We start from the raw sequence: 11,191 nt of genomic DNA on the forward strand, positions 1-11,191 counted from the left end.
GTATAATATGGATAGACACTTTCTAGACATACTGCATTTTATTATTATATACATCTGTATATACACAGACACACACATATATGGTATATATACATATGTATATATAGGTTGTGTATATATATATATAGAGAGAGAGAGAGAGAGAGAGAGAGAGTAGAATATTATTACTCTTATATAGAGAAATAATAAAAGGCACCAGGGATCAGTTTATATATCATTTAAGGGGTCATCATTCAGGCTACCATATTTTCATTCCCTACTTGCCCAAACTTGAGGTGTTCTTAAAAACCATGCATGGCTTACTCACAGCACTTCCAAATTTTGGACACTGTGGTATAATAAAAATATAGAATACAAAATTGTGAGGATAGATATTCTTCAAACATGTTGTATGAGTAAGTAAAATATTCATTATTTTAATGGCTTCTCATATAGAAAAATGTGACCTGAGATATACTGAAATATAATGATTTTTCAAGTGAGGAAACAGATGAACTTTGGATGTATCAAATAAACAAAACAAGGAAAATGGACAGAAATTAAAAGGAGGAAAAGATCTCAACATTAAAAAAAATTCGAATTCTCTTAAATATAAATATGTTTCATGAAGTCATACTTCCTGTTGATTGTGTTCTTTCAAAGGAAGGTCTGATGCTTAAATGGCAAGGATATTCCATAACAAGTTACTGATTAGAATGAACAAATTCATTCTAAGTTTTGAGTCTATAAGTAATTTAATCCTAGGTAATTCTTTCAGTCAGGCTATATTATATAATAATATTGCAATCACATTTCTCTCTTATTACCTAATGTGTACATTAAGCTAACTCGCTAGAAAACAAAAGGTGCTATATTTCTTATTTTCATTCCTAACTATCTCAAAAATGTTTATTTACAGTACTTTGCTTGAACCATATAAGGTATATAGTATGCATGCTCGATAATATCAATAACCCTATGCTGCAAAAATCATTAAAATAAGATTTACTACAAAAATAATGTCATGCCTCCAATACAAATATTCAAAGAAGTTTGAGCAAATAGCTCCTGATTAAAATGTGAATATGAAATTTTCAATCTAATTTGTCCAACTCTATTTCTATTGGAATGACCATAAGCATGTGAGAAGGAAATACTAACATTGGAAATCTAACAAAAAGTGGTGTTATCTTTCACAGGAAGAAATGTGTCCTTGAAGGCCAAAATAAAGAAGACAGCAGGATTTATTGCTGGTGAGGACCAAATTTTATTGGAAATTGAAAGAAAGACATACATGGCAGAAACTCACAAACTTTGTCAAGTTCTGAGTCTCAACATCTGGATACCAAGGCTTTCCAAGGAAGATAGCAAGGAAATAGCAATGTGAGAAAAGCCATTTGCAGAGTCTCGTGTACAGCTTGCTTCTGTGCTCACTCCAAGTTCACAATTGGCACAATGAATGTGTCCCAGCATGGGTCATGCGGAGGCAGTGCCCCAGACTGTTTCCATAACAGCAGCCTTGTGATTTGGGAATCAAACGGTGCCCTCTACAAACTGATCTGATTTCAACAATTAATCTCTTACTTGTGGACCACAACCTGTGTCTATAATTCCCTCTGTCTTTCATTAGCATGTTCCTTCACCCACCACTATAACCCTGTAATGTCACTTTCCAATATTAAACCTCAAATGTTCCCATGAAAGTTTTATTCATGGATTTCTATATTTTATTGAAATAATGATTTCATATGTCCAAAAAACTGCTTCTCCAGTTTTTGATAATTAACAGATGTGATATCACTTCCCTGATTATGTTCATGCATTGTTCCATGTTGAGAAGCGGTGGGGAGCTACAATGGGACACTTCCGTCCTTTTGGAAGAGGAAGTAAACACATCACACAATGTTGTCCCAACAATTGCCTAGCTTTGATGCTATAATACAAAGTGCTTTGAAATAGCAGAAATGCATTCAGAAAATTATGTAGAGTTTTATTCTGTGTAGTTAACCATTTCATTTGTCAATGTTAATTTTTAGTCTTTATCATATATGCAATTATTTTCCATAATTTATAATATTTCACAAAAGTATTACATTTGAAACATGTATTTTGACTTCATACTGATGTGATAATTTATTATTCTATGGTCCTTTTCTTTCTTTCTTATCTTTGATACTCTACACTCCCCTCACCACAAGCCATTGCATTTTCAGTAAATATCAGCACTTATGTTTATATATAAACATATACATGGAGATTTTGGAGCAACCATGGTGTACTTCTGTAGTGTCTTCTCTTACATTTTATTTCTCTTTTTAAAAAAATATCATGAAAATGCTTCCAAGCCTTTTAGTAAATATATACATATGTGTATGTGTATAATGTTTAATACTTGTATAATATTATCCATTAAAATGGATTTTTTACTCAACCGTTTTCTGTTGGTGGTATTTCAGAAGTTACTAGCTTTCTACAAGACATTCCAAAGTAATCACTATATAATTTTATATATAGATGCTTTCATCTGTAAACATTCTTGTATAAAGTAGAATTTTTTTAGTAAAAAAATGTATTTTCTTTTTCTTAAGCTCAGTCTTTTATTTTATTACTGTTTCCCTACTCACCCCCCAACACAGATGTACCAACTCCAAATATAACCCTTATAGTTCATCTCCCACTCAGATAAGTATATTTTCAACATGGCTTAATTTTAATTGATATTATCAGATTGTTTTGAAAAAAATACCAATGCACATTTCTGACAGCAATATATGAGAACACCATATTCATTATATTTCTGCAGGCATTTGGTATCATTTTTTGTCTTTCCTAGTGATAAGAAGTAAAATTCATTGTTATATGTATTCAATTTCTTTGACAACCTCTAAGACTGAGCATCTTTCCTTCAATTTATTGGCAGCTTGAGGATTCTCTTGGGATATCCGCTTTCATAAAAATCAAAAGGTTTGCCAATTTTCTTTTTTATCACACTGTATCTTTTTCTTAATAAGTAGCAGGTGCTTGGATAATATAAGTACCAAAATTTCATCTGTGTGAACACCTCTTAATAACTTTGTTTTGAAGCTGTGCCATGGTATAATTTTAAATTAAAAGTATAAAACTGTGTATAGTCAAATATTTTATATATTTTATTGCTTCAGAGTTTTTCTCTTCTAAATTTCCCTTCCTCTAGTGTATACATTTATTCCACCAACACTTATTCTTTATTCTTTTTATTAAATTTTAAGGTCAGTTATATTAAGTCCAATGGTGAAAGCTATCAGAAGAATATTCTCCTGAAAATTGGTTTTTAGTGAAAAAGAAAGGAAAATCCACAGTGTCTCAGTGTGACGGCAGATGCTGTGGCAGTCAAACCTCTCTGCAGATGAGGATAGTCTATTAATCAGGCAAGTCACTCTCTGGATCAGCTGGATTGCAATCTGAATCACCGGCATCATCGTCCAGCTCTAAGTCATCCATTTCCTGGAACCAGGCTCATCTACCTCCACTTTGTTTCCAGCATCCTCCAAGAACTTGATATCAGATATGTCAAGATTATGATCTGTTTCAAATAGATATTTCCCACTTGATTTATTTTTTCTTTATTCTTTTTAAAAAGATTTGATTTATTTATTTAGAGAGAAGGGAAGAGAAGGAGAAATAGAGAGAGAGACATTAATGTGTGGTTGCCCCTCACGTGTCCCCAACTGGGGACCTGGCCTGCAACCCAGGCATGTGTCCTGACTGGGAATCGAACTAGCAACTCTTTGGTACACAGGCCCATGCTCAATCCCTTGAGCTACACCAGCCAGGACATCTTTCTTTTCTTTTTAATTTCCAATAGATCTGCATCAGACTTGGGTCTCCAACATAAGAAATCCTCAATTGTAACAGTAGTGCCACGTGATATTTGCTTTTCGGTTTCTTGTGCTTATTTTCTTTTGTTTATTTTCTTCTTTTCCAGTTTTTATTTGATCTACTATTTCATGTAATTTTGCTTGCACAGCTAGCTCTCACTGAAGTAAAGGTCACGACTCTACCAAGGTTTTTCCTGCCTGTGATGCTAATGATTTTAAGATGCTTGAGACATTATTATGTAGATTTTCTTGGGAGAATATTTCAGAAAAGGGACTTCATTTGGATATTTCTCAATATTTGTAAACTCGAGAATCATCTGGGAAATTTCAACATTTTCTCCGGTTTCACACGTCACAGTAATGGTGAAGCTGTGAGAGTTTTCTGCAAATATTGTAAAGGAGTCAGTGTAAATGGATTCCAGAGACCCCAGATGGTCGTGTTGCTCCTTACTGCATTCTGTCATCATGGTCCTCGCCACAGTAAATGTCTAGGGATATGTTCTAAACGTATGAACACTTCCTAACTTGTCATCCACACAGCTAATATTTTTCTATCTTCACCACAAAGAAAAACAAAAAATTTTGTCTCTTTTTCCTTTGTATTTTCTCTTATGTTATTACAGTTGTCCCATGTTTTGTCTTATTTTTTTAATATTGGGTGATTTTTGTGAGAATTTTTGGAATAGGGACTAATACTTAATTTTTTAACCATTACCTAATATTTTGGAAGGATTCAAAACCATTTTCATAAAATAATTTATGTCAATAATTTACCAGTCTCGTTAATCTTTCCTGTGTTAAATCAAAGATTAGGGCTTAATTTTGCCATTCTGTATTTTATGCTATTTTTTTTCATTACTAGTGCTTATTCAGACATCATCAGTATTTCTTCCAATGTCTTAGACAATTTCCATTCCAATGTCTCTCGGACTTCAGAGTGCCTACTTTTTTTCTGTACTAAAACATTCTTAGGAACTTTTGATTATATTGGGATTGAAATCAGGACACCAAGAGATACAGACTAATCAAAGGGCTTTCCAAATCTATTATTTTGAAACAGTAATTCTTAACAATATTATATTATGCATTTCTTTCATCTTTTGCCTAATGATAGAAAATTAATTTTTTTCTTAATTTTCCAAAAGCTCTTGAAGATCACAGCTGTAATTTCATAATAACCAAGATGGTGGTAGAGAAGAAAATACTAGAAGGTTGATTTTCAAGTGTACAATCTGGTTCCTTAGGTTTGCATTTGTAAAGTGAACACTCTTTGTATCGTATACAATGGGCCCACTTTCAGTACATTTTTAATTAGAAGTGTTTTAATTTTCCAAGTATATAACATTTTAATCATCCTCATGATGAACCCTTGATACACAACATTCACTTACATAGGTCTTAATCAACAAAGTGAAAAATAAGAACAAATATATGCTGACTTTAAATCATGAACTCCAAACAGATTTATCTACTAAGTCACAGACCTCACTTGTCTTCACGTTTCTACTTCGAATTCCCTATGGGTATTTCAAGTATAACATTTCTAAAATGACTCCCACTGGTCATTGTCCCTCCACCTTTTTTTTATCCTCACTTGAGGACATGTTTATTGATTTTAGAGAGAGAGGGAGGGAGGGAAACATTCATGTTAAAGAGAAACAGTGATGATCAGTTGCCTCTTGTATGTGTCATGACCAGGGACCGAACCAGCAACCGAGCCATGTGCCCTAAACAAGAAATCAAGCCCACTGCATTTTGGTGTACAAATTGAACCACACCAGCCAGGGCATTCCTCCCCTTTTTTTTCTTTTTTCTTTTTACAGCTCATTCAGTGGTTAGTATTGTCTGACTAATTTTATTTCCTCTCTCTGTTAAAACTGTTACGAGTATTTCATAAAGGATTAATTTTTTATGAAGGCAGACAGTTACATCAACTCATTAGGATTAACACCACTACTCTACAGAATGTGCACCACAGGCTAAGTAAGCCCCAGGAATGGATACAAAAACAGGGGTGATAGGGACAAGCTGAAGTGCCTCCCACCCAGGGCTTTCTTATTTAGAGGTTCTCCCTGGACATCAAATGCTTTGAATGTTTTGAAATGTAATAGAGTTGATAATATTTTCCCTATTTTAAATTCAGTATCGCATACTTCAGTCCAATGATAGTCTCAGATTCATATATTTTTGGAAGTTTAAAATTATCCCTGAAATGTACAAGTAGGTTGATTAGCATGCATATTAATGTAAGATTGTTTTATGAGAAGTTGCGGGGAAGAGGGGATGCCCCCTCCTTCACAGTATTTATGTACCTGTGAATATTCCTGTAAGTGTCTCCTTGGAAGTTTATTCAGCGAGGATGGCAATAACTTGTCTAGAAAACATTGCATACAATTTGATAAACAAAACGTGCAGATCCACCAAATAGAAAATCAAAATTCTCCCAGAAAGTATTACCTTACAGCAAAGAACTTATTACAGTACAGCTAGTCTGTATTTGAAGACTATCATTTCTCTAAAGCCTAACCATGAACAAATTAACTCAAACGGATGCTCCAAATGAGACGCTATGTGTCTGTGTTACGCTTAATAATGTCTGCAGCTTTAGGTGATAACCCCACCAGGGCAAACGCACTTCTGCCTCTGTCTTCTCATGTACATTAATTATGTAATGAGAGTTTGCAAGCTGATCTGAGAATGTTTATGTAAACAGACACTGCATCTTATAAATTCCTAAAATCTTCTAATTGTCTGTCATTAACATGTTTATAATGTAAATCCAGTTACTCAGGTCTTTCTGGTTATGCCATTTTATGATCTCATTGCTAAGCATTTGACAAAATTTGCAACTTACTTTGTTTTCTATTTTAAAACTTAATTTTTTATTATCAAATTGTCAAACTTATGTATACTTACTAAATTTTTTGTAAAATTGACAGTCTTACTGAGAATCAAGTGTAAAATTATTTTCACATCGATTGACAATACCTCCTTTTCTCACAATCTGCCCAATGTTGAACTTTCTTGTGATTTCTCTTTCTGCTGTCCACTCCCCCTTCTCTCCTCCCACCTTTTTTTTTTTTCATTTTCTCTCTCTCATTTTGTTTTTCTTCCTTTAACATATCTTTCTCCCACAACTTATTCCTTTCTTGGACACTTTAATTTTCTATCTCAAACTCACTTGTTAGTGTTCTCTCACTCTGACTTCACACATGCACACACACACACCCCCCACACACATGCCACATGATTATTTCTATGTTGAGGAACTCTAGTTGCCTTCATAAGAAGCCCTAACAGTTTTTACTTGGACTATATCTAGATATTTTAAGTTTATTTCAGTTGATGCTTTTAAGGGAATGTTTTTGTCCATTATGTCTTCAGTGATTCCCAATGTATAAGAAAACTAGTTTGTCATCAAAAATTACTCATGGTTTCTACTTTTTTTATAATGTTCCAGACCAAAAGACAACTAAGGGTGATGATAGTAAGCAACTTCATTTATTGACAGCTTCAAAGATAATACTGCCAGCATTTCACTACAATGCGGAGTATTTGTTGTTAGTTTGGAGAAATTACATTTTCTCAGGTTAAGGGAGTGGCTTCTATTATATTACTATTAGTCTATTGATTAATTCACTTGTTTGTTGCTTATAGCTGTGGATTTTGGATCTTATTCAGTATGCTTCAGTATTACTTTATCATTGGAACTTTTTGTTAGCTGTATTATAAACATGCTCTCTTAATACAAATAAAACTATTTTAATATAGCTTATAATTCTTTTAAAAAGTTCTGTAAAACCAACTATTACCAAATATTATTCTATGTAGATTGTTGTGTATATATTCCATAGTTGTATTTTTATTTATCTCTGTACTTTTCCAAATTTGTAGTGCTCTATTTCTGTTTTTTTTTTTAACTCTGGAAATTGCTAATATAAAACATTTTGAGTTACTAACTTTATAAAAAGATATTAAACTATGATTTTAAAATACAAAAGAAACATTCAGTAGAATACCATTTTGACTTGATACTCTTATAAATGCTCAAGACAATTAGAACTTCTCTGTCTAGACTAGGCAAAGTAAAGACACACACAACACACATATATCTAATGAATAATGTATATAAAGTAGATAATATTGAATTTGTTGTGTTATAATTATTTTTACATTTTAATTTTGCATTTGCCAAATTTTTTCTCTTCTCCACATGCTGCTTTTTGTTTTAGGTTGATCCAATTTTCTTTTCAAAATTAAACATTCCATTTTCCTTCCCCAAAATTACACTTTCTTTAAAATGTGTGTGTTTGTGAGTGTATTTTTTTGTCCTACTCGTAAATCATCCCTGTATTCAAATCAGAGAAATTACCCACCATTGATGTCTTTGAACAGTCCCAGTCCTTTTGTCCCCTCATTTTCCATATAAATAGGAGTTTCCAAGGATAAAAGCCACCGATTGTTTTTTGTTTGTTTCAACCTGATTTCAAGAATGGCATTCCATCATTTCTGTAGTATTATAATCTTTATAAGCTATTCAAATATGTCCAGCCCACGGTCAAGGGGTGAATATGACATAAAGACATGAATCCAGGCTGCAGAGACCATTGGGGGTCATTGTGGAGGCTACCTGCAATAATAAAGTATTTATCTTTGAAATCTATGGCCCATTCACATATTTACATGTAATACAATTGAGTATTTGTATTCTTAGCTGGTCAAAATTTGTAATGATGTTATTGTAGTGGAAAAATAAATTTTAAGGTTTTTTTAGATTATAAGATTTTACATGTAGCAGGTAAACACTATAGCATAAATCCTATCATATCCTTATTTGCTTTTAACAGATCTGATCTCTCAAAGGCTGCGGGAATTTTATTATTCTTGGCAAATATCAGCTATTCACCAAGGTACACTTGTATTACTAAAAGGATTTGATTTCCTTAGCGTGATATGTATTTCACTGCGGTAGAGTGTTTGTTTGATATTCATTTGAGTTCTTTTCACCAAGTCCCCAAACACCTTCCATCCAATTCTCAGAAAGAGCAAGACACATAGCTACAGCTGTTTGATGATAACTTTTAATTTTTAATGAAAGACTACAATGAAACTATTACGGAAAAAAATTTAGTTGAGTTTAACTAGCGCTCTGTGTCCAGCACTAAGGATATGCAAAAATACGCATGGTAAGATTTGCTGGAATATTAAGTGAAGTGCAATAAAATGATGAAATGAATAAACACAAAAGGTATAACTCTCAGGAAGGTGAGAGCAGAAAGGGTGCCATGATGATAGATAGCGTGAAAGCACATTGGAACTGGAGTTGGACCCTGGGCCTCTGAAGAGTGGTCATGTCAGCTGTGACAGTTAAAACCTATTGAGACCTCCAAGATCTGTATGTAAAAATCAGGATAGGGAATCAAAAGTCCTCATAATGACTGTGATAAAGTTTTTGTGAGACTGTGAGGATATGGGCATAGCATCGATTTCAAGTTTGGTTTATTTGTATTTTTTATAAAGAATCATTTTTTAAAGATTTTATTTATTCATTTTTTAGAGAGGGGAGGGAGGGAGAAAGAGAGAGAGAAACATCAATGTGCGGTTGCTGGGGGTCATGGCCCGCAACACAGGCATGTACCCTGACTGGGAATCGAACCTGCAACACTTTGGTTCGCAACCCGCTCTCAATCCACTGAGCTACGCCAGCCAGGGCTTGTATGTTTTATTTTATTTTTTTCTCCATGTGCTTTTAGCACTCCTGTCCCCAGTCTAAATATCACATGTGTTTATGCATGGAGTTTTATCTCCAATTGTAATGATTGCAAAGAACTGAATGCACATTACCCAATTATCCATTAAAATTGTTATGTCTTGAAAAAATTTATGATCCTCACAATCTTTTAAAGTAACACTTTAAATATATGTCTAAATACTAAATATGTCCCTTTAAAATGTTTTGGTTTACCTTTTGCTTATTCTCTATTTTAGATGTAATAAATGCAAAAGTAAGTATAGCATCATAAGATCCTTTTAACATTTCTCAATATTTTTAAAGGTTTTATTTATTTTTTAGAGAGGGGAACAGAGGAAGAAAGAGTGGGAGAAAAACACTGATGTGTGAGAGATACATCAATCGGTCGCCTCTCACATGCCCCCAACCAGAGACGCAGTCCCACAACCCAGGCATGTGCTCCATCTGGGAATCGAACCACAACCGATAGGTTCACAGGCCAAACACAGGCTACTGAGCCACACCACTCAGGACCCGAATAACTAATTTTAATTAAGAGAATGTTGGAAGACCATAAAACTTAAGAGGCTGGATTAGTCCCCTATGGCTGCTATAACAAGTTACCACCAATAAACGGGTATCTTGTAGTTCTGTAGGTTAAAAATCTCCCTGGGCTAAAATTCAGAGGTCATCTGAGCTTCATTTCTTTCTGGCAGCTCTCAGAGAGAGGCCCCACCTTTACTTTTTCAGGCTTTTAGGAACGACCCCCATTCCAGGTGCAGTTGCTACCTTCCTCCAAAGTCAGCAAGGGAGGGCAGAGTCCCCCTCACAGGGCACCACTCTGACCGCTGCTTCTCTCACCACATTGTATCCGACCCTCACACGTCAGCCTCCCTCTACACTATTAAAAACGGCTGTACTCACATTAATCCCAGCAGGATAACCGATGATAATCCCTCTATTTGACTTTTTTAGATAGGGTTTTTTAGGACCATGTGACACAAAGCACTGAGCCATTGGACAGGGCATCCTTTCACATGTGAGTACCAACGTATGATTATGTAGCTTCCCCACTAATCCTCATGAACTACAGTGACTTAGTTTAATTATACAGATTGACCAAAATATTCTTTCTACAACATGCTGAACACTCACTTCAGTTAATTGTAGAAGCTTTTCTAAATGATCCCATTCTTCTGGAAGGAGGGACATTTCATCTGAAAACCTGTAAGTGGGGTCTGGTGCTGGTCTGACAGTTAGTACCCCCCATGCTGGTCTTACATCTGCCCCATGTCCATGGCACCTGAGTCACTGACCAGCCACGGAGAGACCAACCCCACCACATCTGCCTAACAGAGCCTTCCTGGAAGTGCTCAGCACTCTCCCCACATGACCAGGGGAGGGGCTGTGTGCCAAGATGAGTGAAGAGTCTGAAATAAGTTAAACCTAAACTCTTCCTCAGGAGTGTCTAACGAAGCTTCTGGTGCCCCTTCTAGGCAAGGTCTGCAGATCCTTAAGCTCTTCCTTCTAGTGGCATCACCTGCAAACTATACCTGGGTGGAATGGGCTGCTGTGAGGAAGGGAACACAGTCAAAATGAGTAATAATGGTTAATATTAACTCTG

At 34.8% G+C, this 11,191-nt stretch overlaps 1 pseudogene; it reads right to left on the reverse strand.

The window, feature by feature from the left end:
• Positions 1–3,378: 3,378 nt before the first annotated feature.
• Positions 3,379–4,300, reverse strand: LOC114512796 (annotated as a pseudogene).
• Between the last annotated feature and the right edge of the window lie 6,891 nt (positions 4,301–11,191).

The sequence above is a fragment of the Phyllostomus discolor genome, chromosome 3 (genome assembly GCF_004126475.2).
Source record: "Phyllostomus discolor isolate MPI-MPIP mPhyDis1 chromosome 3, mPhyDis1.pri.v3, whole genome shotgun sequence".
Classification (NCBI taxonomy): domain Eukaryota; kingdom Metazoa; phylum Chordata; class Mammalia; order Chiroptera; family Phyllostomidae; genus Phyllostomus; species Phyllostomus discolor.